The sequence below is a fragment of the Lactuca serriola genome, chromosome 2, assembly GCF_051521515.1.
Source record: "Lactuca serriola cultivar US96UC23 chromosome 2, Lser_US96UC23_V15, whole genome shotgun sequence".
In the NCBI taxonomy this organism is placed as follows: Eukaryota; Viridiplantae; Streptophyta; class Magnoliopsida; order Asterales; family Asteraceae; genus Lactuca; species Lactuca serriola.
In genome coordinates, this window is record NC_136409.1 from 49,484,688 (window position 1) to 49,506,124 (window position 21,437).

General features: G+C 40.1%; 2 pseudogenes; both read left to right on the forward strand.

The window, feature by feature from the left end:
* Positions 1-857: 857 nt before the first annotated feature.
* LOC145089215 (uncharacterized) lies at positions 858-2,755 on the forward strand (annotated as a pseudogene).
* A 64-nt stretch (positions 2,756-2,819) lies between these two features.
* Positions 2,820-21,437, forward strand: part of LOC145089216 (protein transport protein SEC23 E-like) — a 46,908-nt pseudogene continuing 28,290 nt past the window's right edge.

Here is a 21,437-nt window from a genome sequence, read left to right on the forward strand (position 1 = left end):
TGTTGCTGTTCGGGAAGGAATAACGAATTCATCCTCTCCACCAGCCGACAATCTTTACTCTCTCCTTCTCTTTTTCTCTATAAACCCTAATCCGCCTCCACCACTACTGAATCCCTTTTGTTTATCCTAAAGGAATAACGCAACCAAGCTTGTATCTCAGATCAAGTACTCCGATGTGGAGTTGAGAATTGAGGGCCCGCTTCAGCTCACATCCTCGCTGACGTGCATCACGTAATATTCCAGACCACTGAGGTTTCATCGACTTGAGGCTAAGCGGAGTGGAGCTCGCCACCAACCTCGCTAGGCTCACTAGCGAGCTTGAAATACCGTCCCCTAGCACTCGCTAGGGGGGTTGCTAAATCAAAATCGCTAATTGCTTGGCGAGAGGAGAAAAGGAAGTTTGTTGGATTGTGAGTGGCTACATTCTCATTCAATGGATCCAACCCAATTTCATTTGAACAATCAAACCATTCAGAACTGGGTTCCAATCGATATCGCCTTCAAAATCGCCTCATTTCTTTAGGTCTGTTGATTTCTTTCGCTAATCTTCTTCCAATCGATTTTTCAATATTTTGAGAAATTACGAATTAAGAATTGCTTTCCTATTTTGGAAAATTTCTATGAATTCAATTTGGCATTCTGAAGGAATTGGAATCGGTTTTCAACTCCTCCCCCACATTCTCACATTCGATCGTGAATCGATTTTCAGGTTCTTCCAAGATTCAGCCAACCACGATACGAAGGTGGAGGTAGGTTCCGATTTCGTATCAAAAGACTTCACCTTCAGGCGAAACAAAAGCCTAGGGCTCAGTTCGATTAATCAGTAGAAAAAGTCAGACGTAATCTCAAAAGTTGGCATGGAAAGAGTCTCGGAATCCACTTCAGGTAAGTTATTCAACATGGATTGTCTATCTCCTATTTCTTCTCTCAAATTAATAGCAGTCGACACAAGAACTTTGAGAATGTTATCTGGTGCTTTCTTGATTTTCACCCAAATTCTGTTTTCTTCTTATGATATGGCAGGTTTGTTCATTAAGTTGCTACCCCAATCGACACACAATTATATTAGTACCGGCCAAATGTGCTACAAGCCTACTCCATTGTTAAGGATACTGAAGATGACCAATCTGACCTTGAAGACTGTGGTAGCGTTGATGATAATCCCAATGATTCATCCTGGAGAAATGTGGTTATCTGGACTGATGGAAGGTGAATATTCAGATTTAAATATTAAAGAGAAATTGAATGCTCTTTTGGCTCTGATTGATCTATAAAAAGCAGGTTCCAGTATAAGAACAGAGGTAAATTAAATAATATAATTTCTTTCATAGTATTTTGCAAATTTACTGCATCATAATTCACATAATTTTTTAGGAACCTGTATGATCATCATCATCATTGGGTGCTCAGTGTGTTCCTCCCAATGTTTATCATATTGGTTATGGAGCAAAAATAAAGAGATCAAAATCAAAGCAACTTGAGAACGAGTTCAACCAGCCGATTCATAGTGAGAAAGATGAAATGCAAGATATGCAAGTTGATTCATCAACAATTATCTCATTGATCGTAGGTATAATCGATACTGGCTTTTCGTGGGCCCGTGTACCACATGTGATCCATGCCACAAATGGATTTACTTTGAATCATCTGAAGATTGAGGGATTAAGGTTTAAAAATTTAAAGTCTTTTTTCCATTTTTACCTGCTACAAGAAACTGTTTTACCCTTGCTCTAAGCAAGGTTGATTATCACTTCACTTGTATATATTCTTATAAATTCTTACTTGTATTCACTTAATAAACATCCAATATTTTTCATTTCAATGGTAATACAGGGTCCAAACAAAAGGATACTTAGCTAATTATCAATGCTTGAAAGACGAATGGCTCAAGGCAAGAAACAGTTCTTGTTTTTTCCTGTGTGGTTGTTGTTTATGATATATATATATATATATATATATATATATATATATATATATATATATATATATATATAGTATTTTTTGAATCTAAACATTTTTTTTATAAATCTTTAGGTGCTAATAATCAAGAGGAAATTGTCGTTGAAAGCATAAAACACGCAAAGGAAGCTATTGCTTTAGATGTCAAGGATGGGAATTCATGGTGTAAGTTTATTGCATAATTTATCATCAATACATAAGAATTTATGTGTATTGATGATTTTACCCTTTCTGTTCTTCCAACAGACAACTTGGGGAATGCTTGTTTGACATGTTTCTTTGTCACGGGGGCATGGGATCACAGCAAATTACATCAGTCTTTAAAAGCATACCAAAATGTTGTATGTTGGAAATCTACTTTGTAGATTTGACTTGAAAAAGTCAACTTTTATCTGATATTGTTTCTTTCATGATGTAACAGGAGAAAGATGAAAGCATGAAGTCAAACCCAAACTTATATTTCAATTCTGCTACTGTGAATACATATCTGGAAAATTACGAAAGGGCCCTCAGTGGATTTGAAGCAGCTGCATCAAAAAATCCTTGTCTTAATGCCACCAAGGAAGTTCAAAAAATGGTCAATCTTTTTAACAAGCTAGACACTTTGTTGAAGGCAAGTTTCTGTCTTTGTTATTACCTTTTTCTTTTTAAATTTCAAGAAAGTTGTATCTTAAATATTAAGATAAATAAAAGTCGAAATCAAGATTGGTTTTCTTGGATGAGAGCTCGAGTCTTTGATGTGAACTAACTATTTGTTTTACAGGGACAAATCAAGGCCAAAAGGCTAGCTTCTTAATTAATTCTCATAAAAGGTGGTTAACTCTCTTATCAACATGTATCCTAGCTTCTACTAATTATCAATGTTTATGTGTTCAGGTTTGTCCAATCTGCTGTTGCTTTTACTATCTTTTGAGAAGGCAACAAGGAAAAAACCACTGGGGATCATATTCTACAGGTATATATAAATATAATTTCAAGTGGTACAATTAAAGAAAAAAAACTAAATCTTCACGTTGTTTTTTATTTTCAGGGATGATGTAAGTGATGGGCAACTAATGAGCCGAAAGCAACTTCTTTAATACAAGAGTGGGGACACTGCTGTCTGTTGGTGCATGTTGTCTTTATATGATTGCTTGCTTTCTCATATGGTCCGGGTCTCTTCTTGCCTTAGGAGGAAACTATATTTTTTTTGTTGTTTTAAAGGGAAGACCCAATCTATTTTCCACCTACCTTTATATCTCATCGGCATATATGATGTTAAAAGTGCTACAATCATAACCCCCTCATTAATGTATGTCACTCATTTTCATTCTTTGCATAATGCATAATAATTAATAAATAACTTATCATATCCTATCAATATAACATATACCTCATCCTGATCATTGAAAGAGCTTTTTTTTTGAATTTATTGATGCAGTGGGTTCATCAGAGGGCCTGGAGAGGACCTGAAGCCTTTCATTCCATGAAAAGTACAAACAGAGCCCCTGTTATCGGTTGTAATTTGCACTTTCAAGAGTGGGCCACCTACTCATAGAGTTTTGCAGTCGTTGGGCTGCATTATATGACAATGTTTCGATCAATTGTCCAAGTAGGCGTCTGAATTCCAATGTCTATAGTCTAGAATATCAACAGTATAAAAAAATTTAATTTAATGAATTTAGGTTTGATGAATACTTATTAATGCAGGAATGGGGCTTTGAACTTCCAATAGGGAATATTTTAGATCGTGCAATGATCAAATATATAGATTTCTTGCTGGCAACAACATCTGGAAAAGCAATAGCAGAGAGATTCCATGGTAAGCTCGCAGCTCCATTTGAGAAAACTAAGCTTTCTGCTTATGCCCTTGCTGCCATGGTCGAGAGTGCTGTCCTTTCAGAGGTAAAAAATAGTAAAACCCTTTTCTTTATTTGGGAAAAATACTTAATTACCCTTTTCTTTAACAGGAATTAATGTAAGGTTTTGATCAAGAGACTACTGCTATAGTAGTAGCTAGATTAACTTCTTATAAAATGGAAATGGAGGTGAATTTGCACTTTCCTTTCTAGTACTTTTTGCACAAATCAAATATATAAATTTTATTTACAGAATCACCCTTTTCAGGAATCATTTGATGCAACAAGGTGGATAGATAGAAACCTAATTCGTCTATGTTCCAAATTTGGGGACTATAGAAAAGATGACCCTTCTTCATTTTCTTTAAACCCTAGTTTCTCATTGTTCCCTCAATTCATGTTCAATCTTCGAAGATCACAGTTTGTTCAAGTAAAAAGTTGTTAATTTACCGAATTGCCCTTTTGTTATATGTTCTTAATTTTATGAAATGTTGGCAGGTGTTTAATGATAGTCCAGATGAAACTGCTTATTTTCGAATGATGTTAAACAGAGAAAGCATAACAAATGCAACTATGATGATTCAGCCTTCATTAATTTCATATTCATTTAACTCTCTTCCTTCTCCAACATTGCTTGATGTGGCATCAATTTTAGCTGATAGAATCTTGTTGTTAGATTCTTATTTTAGTGTAGGTTTTTTTCATGGCATGACAATTGCTCAATGGAGAAACAATGGCTACCAACATTAGCCTGAACATCAAGTACTTTTTCCTCATTTCACTTTTCCTTTTTATAATTAAAAAAAACATCCGATTAATATTTTTTTTTATTTTGTAGGCATTTGCTCAGTTGTTACAAGCTCCACATGATGATGCATAACTGATAGTACGTGAGAGGCTTCCTGTCCCACGATTGGTGGTGTGTGATCAACATGGTTCTCAGGTAAATGACCATTTTACCCTCGCATTCGAAATAACAAATTTCACAATATTGATTAGTAGTGGGAGATACACCAAATGACTTAAATTTCTGCTCTAAATGGTGGTTACTATAATTTTATTGCTTAATATTTAGGTTTTTGTTTAGTTATTTCCAACAAAAATGTTTCCATGATGAGTCTTTTGGTAGAGACAATGTATAAGAATTAGTTCATTGAGCTAATTATGATGCGATCCTTTGTTTATTTGTTTTTAGAGGTCAAGTAATGCTATCAAGCAATTAAAATTTCGTTCACCAATGACGTAATTAAGGTATCAATATCATCACTCTTACTTATTTGTCTATATCATTTTCATGAAAATGTTTATGTTGCGTATTATATATTCATGTCCAGTTGTGCTTTCTATATAGCAAATGTTAACCTTGGTCTTTGCGGTTTTTGTTCATAGATTACAAACTGTTGGGTTGAAGATTCGCTTAAGGATTGCGTCATTGGGCTCGGCTGTTAGTCCAATTGTTTTGTGCTCCGGTTTGGGCCTGTCCAACCGTGAGCTTGTTAGGTTTACTACATAAGTATATGCTTGCATGCATATTAGGTTAACGCTTCAGAGAATAACGATAGCTTTACGGATTTCTTTATCGTTCTTGTAAACCTCCAACCCTCTACAGTTGATGTTCTTAATCGAGCTCTTCTGAGGGTTATTTTATAATCATTCGAAACGTTTGATTCACTATTGAGTTGTTCTTTATTTTGCGTTCGTTCTTGCTGTTTAATATTTATTTACCTGTTTAAGATCTAATCGATCTTCTAGATTAAGTTTTAATCTCATCAATTGGTATCAGAGCGGGAGGCTGTGTAATCGATACACTTCTTTTATGTGAAAAGGTTTCAATTAGGGTTTTTCCGCAATTACTGATATTTATTGAGCCGTCATCTCATTATTGACGTATCTTGATATTTATTGTTTTGCCCTAATCTGATTTATTACAAGTCTGATCTTTGAACAGGTTATTCGATCATAATGGACGAGTCGCAATCGAATCCCATCAATATTTCCAACAGCATTGGTTCAACCACGAAGATTCCCATCCTATACACCCACGATTATGAAGTTTGAGCGCATCACTTCGAAGACTATGTTATAGGATCTGAGGATAATGGATACCTCATCTGGGAAGCAATTATCAATGGACCGTTTTCTCACTCTGCAACGTCAAGGATTATTAAAACTCAAAAGGAGTATAATGATCAGCTGAAGGATGTTAAAGATATTGCGCAAGATGAAAAGGATAAATTCCAGTGCAATATCAAGGCGTTAAGGTTGATCAAATTCGCCCTTCAGTCCGACACCTTCAGGTTGGTAAGCTCATGCACGACGGTAAAGGAAGTTTGGGATAGACTTCGTGAACTGTACTCTACAGACGAGGATCTTGAACACTCTATCCAAACCTTGCTCTTATCTGAGTTTGGAGAATTCAGGCAAGGAGCCGAAGAAACTGTGACCCAAACGTTCGATCACTTCAATCATCTTCTCAGCAAGATGATCAAACATGACATTGAAAGGAAGCTTATCGAGCAGAAGGTTACGTTTTTAAATGGTCTATGGTCAGAGTGGAGAGCAGTGGTGTCTATAGTTAAAGCCCATGAGCAGTTTAAATCATATTCTTTGGCGAAACTAGTGGGTATTCTCAAGTCTCAGGAGAAGATTGTGCTGCAGGAAAAGAACGTTGTCTCAAGCCTAGGTTCGCTGGCCCTCCTGTCAAAAAGTAAAGCTGTGATGGAGGACGAAGACCTCAACTTGGAGGAGTATGACCTCACGTCTGAGGATTATGCTATGATGGTGTCTAACCCCAAGAGGTTCACTAAGAAGAGATTCCCCAACAACAAAAACCGAAACTAGCAGGGGAGTTATAGTTCAGAAAAGGTTAACAATGAACCGAAGGTTGAAGAGCCCAAGAAGGAACCGAAGGCAGATGGTGATTCTGGAGTAAGCTGTTACTACTGCGGTGGGAAAAACCACTATGCTAAGGATTGTGTCCTCAAAAAGATGGATGAAAAGGATGAGGAAGTTTTGCTGCAGAAAAAGCTTGATGAGATGAGGAAGAAGAAATCTACCGCTAACCCTTCCATGAATGCTCTAATTGTGCAGGGTTCGGTTGCTGATGACGAGTTCGGTGGCGTGGTAGTCTGGTCAACCGACTCTGAAGACGATGAAGTGAGGAAGCCTTCTCATGGAAAGGCTTGTGTGACTAAAGAGGAGAGCAGTGGAGGCAGGTGCTTGATGGTGTCTGAAGTATCTCAGATGAGGGGATACAACACTGATGGTGGAAGCAATGAACCGAAGGAGCAGCAGGACATGTGCTTTACAGCCAAACCGCTCAGCGTGCAGTTTAACGAACTCGATGAACTGATCAAGAAGGTACAATCGGTTTTTGTTTCATTTAAAGTACCACAAAGCTCATATGAAAAAGAACTAAAAAGTGTTAATTCACGAATCTCTCATCTAGATAGTAGTTTAACTCAAACTCGAGTCACAAATTCTAACCTAACTGATCAATTGAGCAGGGTGTCTTCGAAGAGTGAGGAGCGACGCATGTGGATCGAGTTGAAGGAGTCTGAATTAGTTAAAATAAAAGACGAAAACATTTATTTACAGAGAGACAATTTAAAGTTGTTAAAACAACGAAATGTTTTTTGTTTAATTGCAAAACGTCTTTACACTAATATTACTCAGCTTCACTTGGATTGTGAAATAGGACAAAAGATCCATCGCATGATGTTGCCCTTCCTTGAGTTTAAGGAGGATGAAATTGATGCTGAAGCCTATAATTGTGCGAGTGTGATATCATCTGATGACGTCAATCCGACCTATATGTATGGACTGGACAAAATAGAATCTTTCATCAAATCCAAGGACCATAAGGACATGCTTAAAAACCTTTTGGATGAAAATGATAGACTTAAACTGAGAATCGAAACTATACAAAAATTTGACTCTTTAAACGCCAACTTGAGCTCAGAAAACAAAATTGATGTTGAAAATGCATCTGAGCTTAATGAGGATGACAATATGAGTGAAATTTCTGTAGAGGACACGGTTGACTGCTCAGAATTTGTGAAAAGCGAACCTGAAAACCACAAGAATCTAATTTCAGAAAATTCAGTGGAATTCGCTCGATTGTCCCAACAAAAGTCCCCGATCTTAGCAGAGAAAGCCATTGTATATCAAAAGGTCAGGACCACTCCAAATCAAGTGTACAAGGTCACAGGAGTAACCGAACATCAGACTGCTGAACTCACAACTATTGTTAACGAAGACAATGCTGATGGCTGCGATGAGTTCTTCTGGTCAGCTCCAATAGATAATGCAGATGAAACGGTAGGCTTATCAGAAAGGACCTCATGGATAAGTAAAGGTAGATACATACCAGAACCCTTGAACAAGCCAGATAATTTCGATGTGCCTAGTACTACTAGTACGAAAGACATTCCTCAAGAGAATGGAAGTTTGGCAAAAGAAGACGTTCCCTCTAGTTCCTCAGTTCAAAGTGAAACTCCCACAGTTCAAAGTGAACCAGCCAAGGAGAAACCGAAAATGAAAGCCAATATCCATCATCAACCGAAACAGATGAGGGATCAGAAACGTCAAAGGAATCAGAGATACAGGAAGAATCTCTCTGAAAGGAAACAATTCTGGCAATCCCAGAATGCATATTTCTCACATCAAGACAAGAATCTGAAATTTGAGAATAATCCTGTCAAAAAGCACGAGAGCCACAACAACCGAAAGCCAAGGTTCGGTTCGGAAAAGAATACCAACCGAAAGCAAAGGTTCGGTTCTGAGGATGACTCCAACCGAAAGCAAAGGTTCGGTTCTGAAATCAAAAGAGATCAAAACTCTAAGGTCAATCCCACCACTGATAAAAAACAAAAGGGTCACCTAGAGTCTCCAGCCAAGAAGTCATCTCAACCTAAGCCCTCTCCTTCTCACTCATCTAATTCTTCTAATTCTTCCAATTCATCTCCATCTCGTTCTAAAGTTCATTCAACTCATTCTCAAAAATCTCATTCGTCAGCTGAACAAAAGGGCAAACAGAAGGTTTCTGAACCCAAACCAGAGTCTAAACCGAACGCACCTAATCCTAATAAAATCAAAGTCTTTACCATTAAAAAGAAAGATGAAACAACACTAATAAAACGAACATATCTTGTTGACATCTCTCTTACTATTCCTGTTCCTGTGAAAGGCTCACGTGGACCCAAGAAACTTTGGGTTCCTAAATCTGCTTAATTTTTGCAGGTTATAAGTGACGAGCAGTTTGACGAAGAATGGTACATCGATAGTGGCTGCTCGCGTCACATGACAGGGAGGGAAGAAGGGCTCAGGGAATACAGGTCTCTTTCAAATGGTGGCAACGTCAAGTTTGGAAACAACTCTTTCGGCACCATAAAGGGATACGGAATGATTACCAATGGTGATTTCACTATAAGGAAGGTGGCGTACATGGAAGGACTACAACACAACCTCATCAGTGTATCTCAGCTTGTTGGAGGTACAAGTCTCAAAGTCTCATTCGACGATGAAGGTTCTGAAATTATTGAGAAGAAGACGAAGAAAGTAATTCTCAAATCAGAGCGTAAGGGTGAAATGTTTCCTCTAAACCTCAAACCCATCAAAGGAAACCCAGCTATATGCCTGTTATCAAAAGCACAATCTGACGAAAGTTGGTTGTGGCACCGAAGACTCTCTCATCTCAACTTTAAAGATATCAACAAACTTGTCACTGGAGGTCATGTTCGAGGTCTTCCATTGCTAAAGTTCGACAGAGATCATTTGTGTGCTGCATGCGAAATGGGGAAGCAGAGTCGTCAAAGTCATCCATCTATTGTTAACACAAAAGTTGTTGAACCACTCGAATTACTTCATATTGATTTGTGTGGTCCATCATCTATCGAAAGCATCGGTGGTAGCAAGTATATTCTTGTTATTGTTGATGACTTTTCGCGATTTACATGGGTGTTCTTTCTAAAGCTCAAATCTGAAGTGACTCATAAGCTGAAAGTGTTCATCAAGCAGATTGAAGTACAACTCAAGAAGGTCGTTAGCAAAATCAGGAGCGATAACGGTCTGGAATTCAAGAATAGAGAATTTGAAGAATTTCTGGCAGAAAAGGGAATAAGTCACAACTTCTCAGCTCCCTACACACCTCAACATAACGGGATTGTCAAAAGACAAAACCGATCTCTGTGTGAAGCTGCCCGAACAATGCTAAATTTCGCTTCCTTACCTCTTTATTTTTGGGCTGATGCTATTTCTGCTGCTTGTTTTACACACAACAGGTCATATCTCAACAAGCGATTCACGCTCACACCATATGAGAATCTCAACAACAGGAAGCGCAACGTGAAATTTTTCCACGTGTTCGGCTCACGGTGTTTCATCTTTAACTCAAAAGAACACCGCAACAAGTTCGATGTCAAAGCCGATGAGGGAATCTTTCTGGGCTACTCTCTCACTTCCAAAGCATACAGAGTCCTAAACAAGCGTTCGAGGAAAATCGAAGAGACCTATTACGTGACTTTCGATGATAGCTATGTCAAAAAACTACAGGCCAAAGAAGACACAGCTGGGGAAATCTTTCCTCAAACTGGCCAAGTCACAGTCTCGATCGCCAATCTATACAAGAAGTTTATGGAGCTATTTGACGAACCAGAGAAAGCTACTCTCTCAGAAGCAGACGCAGCAGACAACAAGGTAGACCATATGAAGCAAATTGTCGAAGAAGCTGCCAGGAGAATGAACGAAGGAGGATCGAATTCTGATGAACCTCTATCCAACGATGCTTCAGTCGAGGGGGAGCCAAGCTAACATGTTGAGGGGGAGCCAAGCTCTCCAACTCCTACCGAAAGTACTTCTCCAACCGAAGGTACTCCTCAAACCAAAAGTGCTTCACCATCCGAAGGTGCATCAACGCCTGAAAGCCCAGCACCACAAGAAACCTCTGAACCTCAAGTTTCTCAAAGCATTCTAGAAATCTCATCTATCGAGGGGGAGCAAGTTGATATGTCGCTCGACTACGAAAGCCAATCCGAGCCAGAAGAAATGATCAATGCTGAACTGGACCCAACCTTTGATCCAAACTACCCTCCTCTCACCAAATGGACCAGAGATCATCCTGTCTCTCAAGTGGTTGGTGATGTCTCTGAAAAGGTTCTGACCCGATCACAACTGAAGGCAAAACAGACATCCTTATTTTCCCAAGTTGAATTTTGCATGTTTAACTCATTCGTAGAATCTGTAAGAATATTTCTTGCTTATGCTGCCCACAAAAACTTCGAAGTTTTCCAAATGGACGTCAAGTGTGCCTTTCTTAATGGAGAGCTTGCAGAAACAGTGTATGTGGAGCAACCTCCTGGGTTTGTAAACGAAAAATATCCAAATCATTGCTACATTCTGGATAAAGCTGTGTATGGACTCAAACAAGCTCCGAGAGCCTGGTATAAAATGCTAACTAAATTCTTAAAGATGTCCAAATTCAAACAAGGTTCGGTTGACCCAACCTTCTTTCGCAAAAAGGAAGGTAACCACCTTATGATAGTTCAGATTTACGTCGATGATATCATCTTTGGCTCAACGAATCCCAGCCTAACAGCTGAATTCAGAAAGCTGATGGAGACTAAATTTGAAATGAGCTCAATGGGTCCTATTAACTTTTTCCTTGGTTTAAATATTAGACAAGGACCCGAAGGCATCTTTATCAATCAGGAAGCTTACACGAAGACTCTCCTAGCAAAGTTTGGTATGATGGGAGACTCCAAAGTCAAAATCCCAATGGCATTCGGCACCAAGCTAACCCCATCTCTAGACAAACCGGCAGTTGATATCACGCTCTATCGCCAAATGATAGGCTCACTAATGTATCTTACTGCTAGCAGGCCTGACATCATGTTTTCTGTGTGTTACTGTGCTCGATTTCAGGCAAACCCACGCGAACCTCACATGCTTGCAGTGAAGAACATTCTACGCTATCTCAAGCAAACTGCCTCCTTAGGTCTATGGTATCCTTCCAACTCAGGCTTCTTCGTTCAAGCCTACTCAGATGCTGACCTTGGAGGATGTGGACTCGACAGAAAAAGCACCACTGGCGGCTGTCAATTCCTTGACGGGAAGTTGGTTAGCTGGCAATCAAAGAAACAAACGTGCATGTCGTTGTCTACTGCCGAAGCTGAATACATAGCCGCTGCATCCTGCACCTCCCAAGTGATTTGGATCCAGAGTCAACTTCGAGACTATGGACTTAATATGAAGAAGATCCCACTATATTGTGACTCTGAAAGTGCAATTAGGATCTGTCATAACCCAGTGCAACACTCTAAAACCAAACACATAGCACTGAGGTATCACTTCATCAAAGATCATGTGGAAGATGGAAACGTTGAAGTACACTTTGTTCGAACCACTAATCAACTGGCTGACGTCTTTACCAAAGCTCTTCCTGAAGCATCATTCAACAGAATTTTACAAGGGCTAGGTATGATGGAATCAGAGTCAGTACCTCAAACTACCTCTCAACCTCAAACGTAAGAAGCGAAATTGACCGAACGTTCAGGTTCGGTTAAATAATCTGACTCGCTCATCACCACAAAGGTAGTTTTCTTGGTTGTATATTTCTTGTACAAAGTTGTTTATCTTATTGTCAAAAGTATTTTCTGATTGCATGTCTCAATTCATTGGTTTTCTAAAATTTTCCAAAACCGAAACCTACCGAAGGTTCGGGTTCGGTTTTTCAAAATTTTCTTGAACCGAAACCAACCGAACGCTCGGGTTCGATTTTCCAAAATTTTCTTGAACCGAAACCAACCGAACGCTCGGGTTCGGTTTTTCAAAATTTTCTTTAACCGAAACCAACCGAACGCTCGGGTTCGGTTTTTCAAAATTTTCTTTAACCGAAACCAACCGAACACTCGGGTTCGGTTTTTCAAATTTTTCCCAACCGAAACCAACCGAACGTTCGGGTTCGGTTTTTCATATTTTTCCAAAGTTTTTTTTACTTTTTTCCAAGTCTTATTTTTTTCTCTTGCTTATTTTTTTTATTATTATTCTTTTATTTTCTTTTATTTTTTTAATATATATCAAAAACTCCAAAAATATTTTATTATTTAATTTATGTGTTCGTTCGTTTATGGGGATATAATTGTTGGATTACTTAAGTGTCCCTAGAAGCATGCTGTTGTATGTGTCCCAAGCCTCATAAGATTTTGAATAATAGCCTTAATGACTTGATATAAACAAACCTTGTCTTCCCAATTAGGCTATCATATTTATTCTAATCGTGAGCTACCTCACTCTCTTCTCACATGCGATAAGAGTATTCTGCTTGGTCCTTATTTTCGCAGCAGAGGTACTTTAATTTCTTACACCATCTCCATTACAATTCTCCATTACATTCGTTTCATCAACGTAACCCTTGAGACTCTCAGAAATTACCACTGAGGTTTATGGTTACACAACATCTGTGTTTATGATCTTAGTTTCGTGTCACTACGAGCTGAGTGAAACCCAAAATTCAACACCAAATCTGAATTGACGGTGAACAATAAATTTGCTCAAGTTTTCACCAACGAATTGACGGATGTATCTTGATGAAATCTCAAATTTTTATTTTTGTGTGATTCCAATGAAATTGTTAAACACCATAACATTTCTTCCCTTGGGATCCAGTTTTTATTTTTTTTTCTGAGATTTTATATTTTCCAAGCCAATTTAAAATTAATTCCTACCTACTTGTTTAACAGACTACATCGGTCTCACAAGTACTTTGTTCACTTTCTTTCTTATTTCAAGATTAGAATTGTTGAATCAAAGCGAAAGCCACCCTTATGTAGCCTAATTAAAAGAAGCCTTTCAACATTTATTAATAAGTGTTTGATCGTCATTCAACGGGAAACCACATAAACACTTTAAGGTCTCTTGATCTTGAAGGAAGAGATTCGTGCCCGGGATCATTTGTTTCGTGTCATTATTGACATCACAGTCATTCCTAAAAAGAGTTGCTTTATTTCTTTTCTTTTTACACTCTTTGCACGAAAATCTTTGATTTTCCAAAATTCCGTTACTAATAATTACAGGCTGTATTATTGCTTTGGTGGTTAATTATCAAGCTGTCGTCAAAAATCATCCACGTGGGCAATTAATTCAAAAGATGCCATTTCAAAGATAAGACGAAGGGTTGCTGACTCAGTTGGGAGATCAAAGGATTAAATTTCAAAGGGCGGTTAAAAAGGGGACGCGTGCGAATTTGAAACGCCCATTCTTTTACTGACATCATGGACGCGTGTGCGAATTTCAAGCGGTTCCTCTCTGGCACTTAAAGGCGCGTGTGGATTTGAAACGGTATGTTCTGAAACGGCGCTTGTTGGGCGGCGTGTTCCTAGGAATCTGACACTCTCTCTCCTACGTGATCATCGCTTGCCTTAACTGTCACGCATCTGTCATTCCGGAAAACCTTTTCGTATTTCCATAGAAGATTTGAACCGATTTTTCTCTCTCCTTTCACCCCCTATAAAAGGCAGTCTACACTCCCATTTACCTCTTTACTGCATCCGAAATTTCAAGAGAGCAAAAACTCCCAAAAGCTTTCCTGTTCATCATCTTCTTCAACCTTCAACAATGGCAGAATCATCCTCAGTCCATGCTACCTCACACATCCTTCCCATTCGCCCACAACAATGCTTGGTGATCGACCTCACTCCTCTGTCGTACGATTCCTATATGACTCCGATCATCGAGTGCCTGAAGTACTCACATATCGCTCCTGCACTTACTAGGGTTGAGTCTGTGCCCATGGAGATTCTCTCGCAGGTGTATGCGACTGCTCATTACGACAAAGCAGTCGAGCGGGTGTTCTTCGAGGTTGCTGATCACAAGACCTCCATTTCTCGACAACGATTTGATACACTGCTAGGGTTGGCTGCTGACCCATCGAGAATTAATCCGGAGACGATTCCGATTGGGCATCTTTACAACATGTTTTACAACATGGGTTACACGGAGGCGCTCACCTCCGTCGCGAAGTTTAAGAAATCCTGCTTGCCGCCACAGTGGAACGACATGTTTACAGTCCTCTTCAAGGGCTTATCTGAACGGAGCTCAGGATCCGATGGTTCAAGTCGACTGTTCTTGTCGATTATGTATGGCGTCTACAACGGCGTAAATCTTGACTATGGGTTGGTTCTCTGGCAGCAACTCATCCAGAGCCTTTCTTCCTCCTCACGACACTCTGAGGTGTCGTATGCCCGATTCTGGACAATCATCACAAAATGGGCGATGGACAAATTCGATATTCCCACTGCTGCTGGTGCATCGATGTCTTCGATCGGTACTTTTCATACCACGAAGATCATCGTTTCTGATGCATCAAAATTTTCTTTCATTGGCTCTATTCCGGAGACAATGTACGGCGATGTCCCATCCGACAGCAGGATCATCCGGACGATTAAAGAGTTCAAGGCGTCTGGTCCTAGGGTACTCACACAGGAAATGCTGAAGTCCATCCATGATGCTGACAAACCTGTGAATAGGGGCAAAAAGGCGGAAAAAGGGAAGCAAGTGACCAAAGCTCCTAAAGGTCCTTCTCCCAGGAAGAGGAAACAAACAAAACCAGCACAGTCCCCGCAGCCGAAGAGAAGGAAGACTCAACCGAAGCGAAAGCTTGTCATCGCTTCCTCTTCGAGTGACTCAGCAGGCGAGAGTTCGGGTTCGGACGGCTCTCAAAGAGGCGAAACCCCTCCCAGAGGCGACACCCCACCCCGATCACCTACCCCAGACATGGAAATTCATGTCTCACCCATTCCCTCTCCTCCACAAACAATCCCTACTTCCATTCCCACCATAAACCCCAACACCACCATCCCTAAAACCTCTTTCCCTATACCACCACCCATTTTCACAGATACAACCACAACAACTGCAAAGGTTACAACCAACGTATCTGATACGGGGGTTCATACCGACGCAACCGAAACCCCACCTGTAACCGAACCACCTCAAACCGAAACCCAGCATACAACAGAACCTACCCACACTCAACAACCACCCGAAACTACCCCAACCAACACTCAACCTGAACCTACCCACACCACAACACCCCCAGCTTCACCACCCCCACCATCTCCAGATCATGCCTCTGATGGAGATAACCCGTTCCTTGGTGGTGAAAACATGACCTTCGATTCGGTCTACTTTAGTCCGTTTCAGGTTCAAAGTGACGATGAGGACGATGCTCCAGTAACAAAGAAGCATCTAAAGGAGCTACACGAGAAGGTTGATTTACTTCTTGCGCCATCCACCAACACTCAGTCCTCTCTCTGAAGCCGCTCTTCTGAAGATTGTTGATGCCTTCTCCAGGGCTCAGCATGATTCTGTCGCTTCAGCCACAGCCGCCATTGACGCCTCTACAAAAGCATGTGAGGCTGCGACCGCAAAAGTCGATAAACTATTCTTAGACGCCTCTTCCCTGTTGAAGTCCTTACAGGAGAGTGTTGATTCTACCAAGACAACGTTGGAACCAATCGTTCAACAATTGGCCACGTTCGTCTCAACGGAGTTACAGTCGTTCGCTACTCTTCGCCAATCCATAAGCGACGACAACTCGGCCCTTCGTGCCTCCATTGATGAGCGCCTCGCTAAACTGCAAGAGGATCTCGCTGCCGAAAACTCATTAATGGACGTTCTTGCTAGCAAAACCACCGCCCTTAAGGTCAAGAGCACTCAGATTTCAAACTATCAGTAACAGCTTGAAGCTCTTCGATCCAAACGGGAGGTTATCAAAACCTGTGTTTCGGATGTACACGCTGCCCTATCAACCATCTTGGAAGCACACGATCCGATTCTTAATCATTCGGTAAGGCGAACCCTTGCTGAAAAACTTACTCCTGCCATGGACCTTCTCAGCAAAATCGAAGGCTTACCTAGTTTCGTGTCCAATCCGAAACAAGGGGGAGAAGGGAAGTCCGGATCGAAACCACCTCCTTCCTCAAAAGCTGCTCACACAACCGAACCACCTCCGACTGGTCAAACTTCGGGTTCGGGTGTGAAGGATAAAGGGAAGAACATAGTTGAGGAAGAAGATGCAGATGACAAGGAAACCATTGCTGACTTGCTTAAACGCAAAAACAGTCGCAATGTGGAAAACGATAATGTTCGTGTGGCGCGCGAAGCTGAAGAAGCCGAACGTAAAAAGAAAGAAGCCCACGATCTCCTTGAGAGCAGGAAGACTCTTTTCCCTGCTTGGACTCGGGAGAGAATGATTAAGGAGGCCATAGATACTCCTAGCATCTTATGGCTCGAACCGGTGATATCCTTCGACTACAATAATTCTGTTGATTCGCAGTTCGATATGCCGTTGACTCGAAAGGCGTTTATCTTCCACGCCTTCTCCAACATTTATGAAGTCCCTCATCCGAATCCTAAGGTCGATAGGGAGCTTATCGAGCTCTATCTGAAGGCCGCTCAACCACAATACCAAACATGGAGCGCTCAGAAGATCGTGAATGTTCGGGTCTTAAAGCCTTATACCGAAGGGAGATTCATCAACGTTCGGTTCAGGGTGATAAGAGGGTCTGCTAGAACCGAACATCTTATATCATTGGCAGATCTACTGAACCTAAACCCTCATGATTGGATCGTTTTGCACAACATCCTTTTGACGAACGAAGCAGAATATGGTCCAATTATAGACCATCTTAAGAGGATGATTGTTTGTTACATCATGGAGGTAGCCTTAATGGATCAGGAGATAGCCACCGTCTTCAAGAAGAAACCAAAGATAGCTCCTGTGGGATCGGACAGTGATCTCAATCAAATGAAGATGGGCAAGATCGACCCGAGACGTAATTCGGTCATGTTCACTAGAGCAGAAGGACAGAAATGCCTCTTTGCTTTGGCGGATAAACATCTTTACACCAATGCTTGTCTTGAGCATGTTCTGTCAATCATCCGAAGGTGTAAGCAGAATGCAGCAGACGATGTCAAGTACTTCAATGACATGATCCAATGGTACATCAGATTCAGGCAGACGATACTTGCTCTGATCTCTCGTCTGTTTCAGACCGTGAAGAAGAAGGTACCTGGTGCTGCTGCTGGCCCAAGTAACAAGTGAAGATCTCGCTCCAATTGACGCAAAGGGGGAGATTGTTGGGTTGAAGATTCGCTTAAGGATTGCGTCATTGGGCTCGGCTGTTAGTCCAATTGTTTTGTGCTCCGGTTTGGGCCTGTCCAACCGTGAGCTTGTTAGGTTTACTATATAAGTATATGCTTGCATGCATATTAGGTTAACGCTTCAGAGAATAACGATAACTTTACGGATTTCTTTATCGTTCTTGTAAACCAACAACCCTCTATAGTTGATGTTCTTAATCGAGCTCTTCTGAGGGTTATTTTATAATCATTCGACACGTTTGATTCACTCTTGAGTTGTTCTTTATTTTGCGTTCGTTCTTGCTGTTTAATATTTATTTACCTGTTTAAGATCTAATCGATCTTCTAGATTAAGCTTTAATCTCATCACAAACACCAATTTCTTTCATACAACAGAAGATCTAGAGTTTAATTGGGTGATTGAAGGTGATGGATGTAAAATTGATTCTGGAACTCTCAGTCTACCAACATTAGAGTTTAATTGGGTGATTGAAGGTGATTTTAGTTCTTGAAACGAGACTCAAGATATCATATTTTGACATGGCTAGAAGCTTTGGAGGAAATGAGACTCAAGCAAAAGTAAACACACACAGACTTGTTGGCACATAGTAAGCAAGATGATGCAATTGTATATAAATGAGTTCATTTTTTTTATAACATTTACTCACTTTTGGAATAATTATTTGTATTTGACATATAAGTGAAATGAATTATCTTTGTTATTTATGGTATTTTATTTTGTATTATGAGATTTTTAATGTATTATTTAATTTGAAAATTAGTAAATCTATAAATAATATTTTTTTTAAACATTTAAAATTATGATACGAAAAAATGTGTGTCTTCTTCATTTATGACATGGCTTTTCTTGACAGGGGCTTTCTTGATACGCATCGCGTGTCATTAACACGCGCGTCGTAAGGTTACGACACACAAATGCGTGCCGTTTCCTTTATGACAGGGCTTTCCTTGATACACATTGCGTTTCGTAAACGTGCATCGTAAATGCGCGTCGTAAATGAGCGTCGTAAATGCGTGTCGTATATAGACGGCGTGCAAAAGCGCGTCGTCTCTCTTTATGACAGGGCCTTCCTTGACGCACATTTGCGCGTCGTCTGAGCCTTTTACGACGCGCAATGAGCGTCATAAAAGGCTGTTTTTCTAGTAGTGTTGTTTACTCTTGGTCCTGGGATTTAGGACCACATAACTTTTAAAAGGAAAATATTGGATTTTTCTTGGTCACACACAACACCTTACAAAAAACGGTCTCCAAACTCTTTATCTCAAAAACTTATGAACTCACCAACCCTTGTGTTAACGTTTTTTCAAACAATTTGTATTCTCAAGAAATCAGTGAAACAGGAAAACCAACAGCATTTTGAGGATGGGACGTTGAATCGTCAATCAGTTCATTTTGTCATCTTAATGTAATTGATTTGAAACATGTAAACATATACATTGGTGTAACTTTTTCAATTATATTTATGATGGTTGTATTTACTTTGAGCACTATTATACTCGTTGTTGTGATACTATACATGAAGTCCGCCACCCCCGGACGTTTCCACCATCCTTGGTTTGGGGGTGTGACAGATTGGTATCAGAGCATTGTTTATAGTGAACTAAGTATATCGAACCACATAAGATATACAAACTATAAATGCATTGGGACTAAGGTCTCTGATTTAACATTTTCCAAATAACTATACTTTTAGAAATAAATAGTTTCTTGTTAAAAGTATACATGCATGCATACATACTAAGGTCAGCATCATGCTAGAACGAAACAAAAGTAATGATTGTTGAATGGCACAAGTAGGCTTGGGGATGTATAGTCAGGTCTGCGAAGGACATAGCCTGATCAACTATGTCTAACCCAGAAGTGATTAGCATATGTCAGAGAATGGTTGTGGCGTTGCAACAAGTCTAAAAACTTAGCAATTCTATCTACAAACAAACATTGAAAAGCACACATCAAACATTAAAATACTATAGGAGTATTTTGTAATACTATAACCAACTTATGTGAAAGCTAAAGACCCCTATAAGTAATTAATTATAGAGCTAAGGTCGCTTATTCGAAGGTCTATCCTGTCCCAAATACGTATAACTAGTATGCACTAAACAATGTATTGAAGTACCTGATAAAGATCATCTTATAATTATCTAATTAGTACATCTACTTAGTTATTTCTTATATTCCCTTTTCTCGCGTGAATATCATGGCTGGATCTCCATCCCCACGACGACCCGTACTACCCTAACCACGACAATCCTGAATGGCTCGGAGAGGAGTCAGAGAATGATCACCCAATCCTTGTGGATGGTCACCAAGATGAAGGCCTTGCTGAAGGTTCTGACTCCGAACCCAAAGTGGAACCTACCCCCGATGGCTCTTGTTCCGACTCCTAACCCTCGTCCGGCTTTTCAAGGTCCGACGCCTCCTTGGGTAGAGTGCTTGGAAATCTGGAGCAAAGAGCAAGACCAACCTATGTCGTTTAATGGAGATGAAGCTTCTACAACATAAGCAAAGGAAGCTCAGCAGACAAAATTCTTCCAATTCTGGTTCGTAGAGTTGCCCGAAAGAGATTCAGGGTAGAACAGCTCTCCATCATATCGCAGAGGTTGATGCAAATGCAAGAATGCGTACAACCGGCGCCAATCGCCTTGAGCACACTTGTGAAAGATCTGAGAGAGACCATGAAACCCTGCTGCAAGCACTGGCTGAAACACGAGCCAAAGTCATAGAATTCCGAGTATGCCAGAGGGTGTAAAAAAGGCACATGCTTGATATGCAGCAGCAACTGGCTGAACTGTGGGTACACCAGAGGGATGACCGCCACCAGTAGTAGATGCCTTACTTTCTTTCCCTGCTAAAAAGGAATCGTTTTCCTATCTATGTCCTATGTGGTATTTTCTGTGAAACTATCTTTGACTGTAGGTACTTTTGGTTAGGCCTTTAGGCGGCCAAAACTCTCCTACTCCAGATGTGATGTAAGACCCTCTACAAGATCAATTTTCCCTAATTTGTTAGATCTTAAACATCAATGACATTGTCAATCGGCTAAATTCTGTGTCACTCCTTGTTCAAATACTTCCATCATGCTATCATAGGAGTCTATCTGAAACCCACCCTAGTCAAGTTGTTGGACTAGGGTAATTTAGCTCCGGGATCGTTCCCAATTCTCTTTCCAAGGTTGGATCATGTTATTCACCAACCAATGGAACCCGGTTTGAACGACAAACATCATGAGACCATTCTACGAACTCACTTCTACTCCGTAATAGGACTGCATCATAGGGATGTAGGTCAAACCTTCGAGAACATACTTCGACTCTATAGGTGAACGGCCGAAATACATCTAGGTTCAATGATGGCCTTTACTAGGAATTCTAGTTCATTAAGAGGGATCAATAAGAATGTTATTATTATGATTTCCTCACTCATACATTCCACAGTTATATATAACAAAGACCTGGTAGACAATAGAATGTGAGATT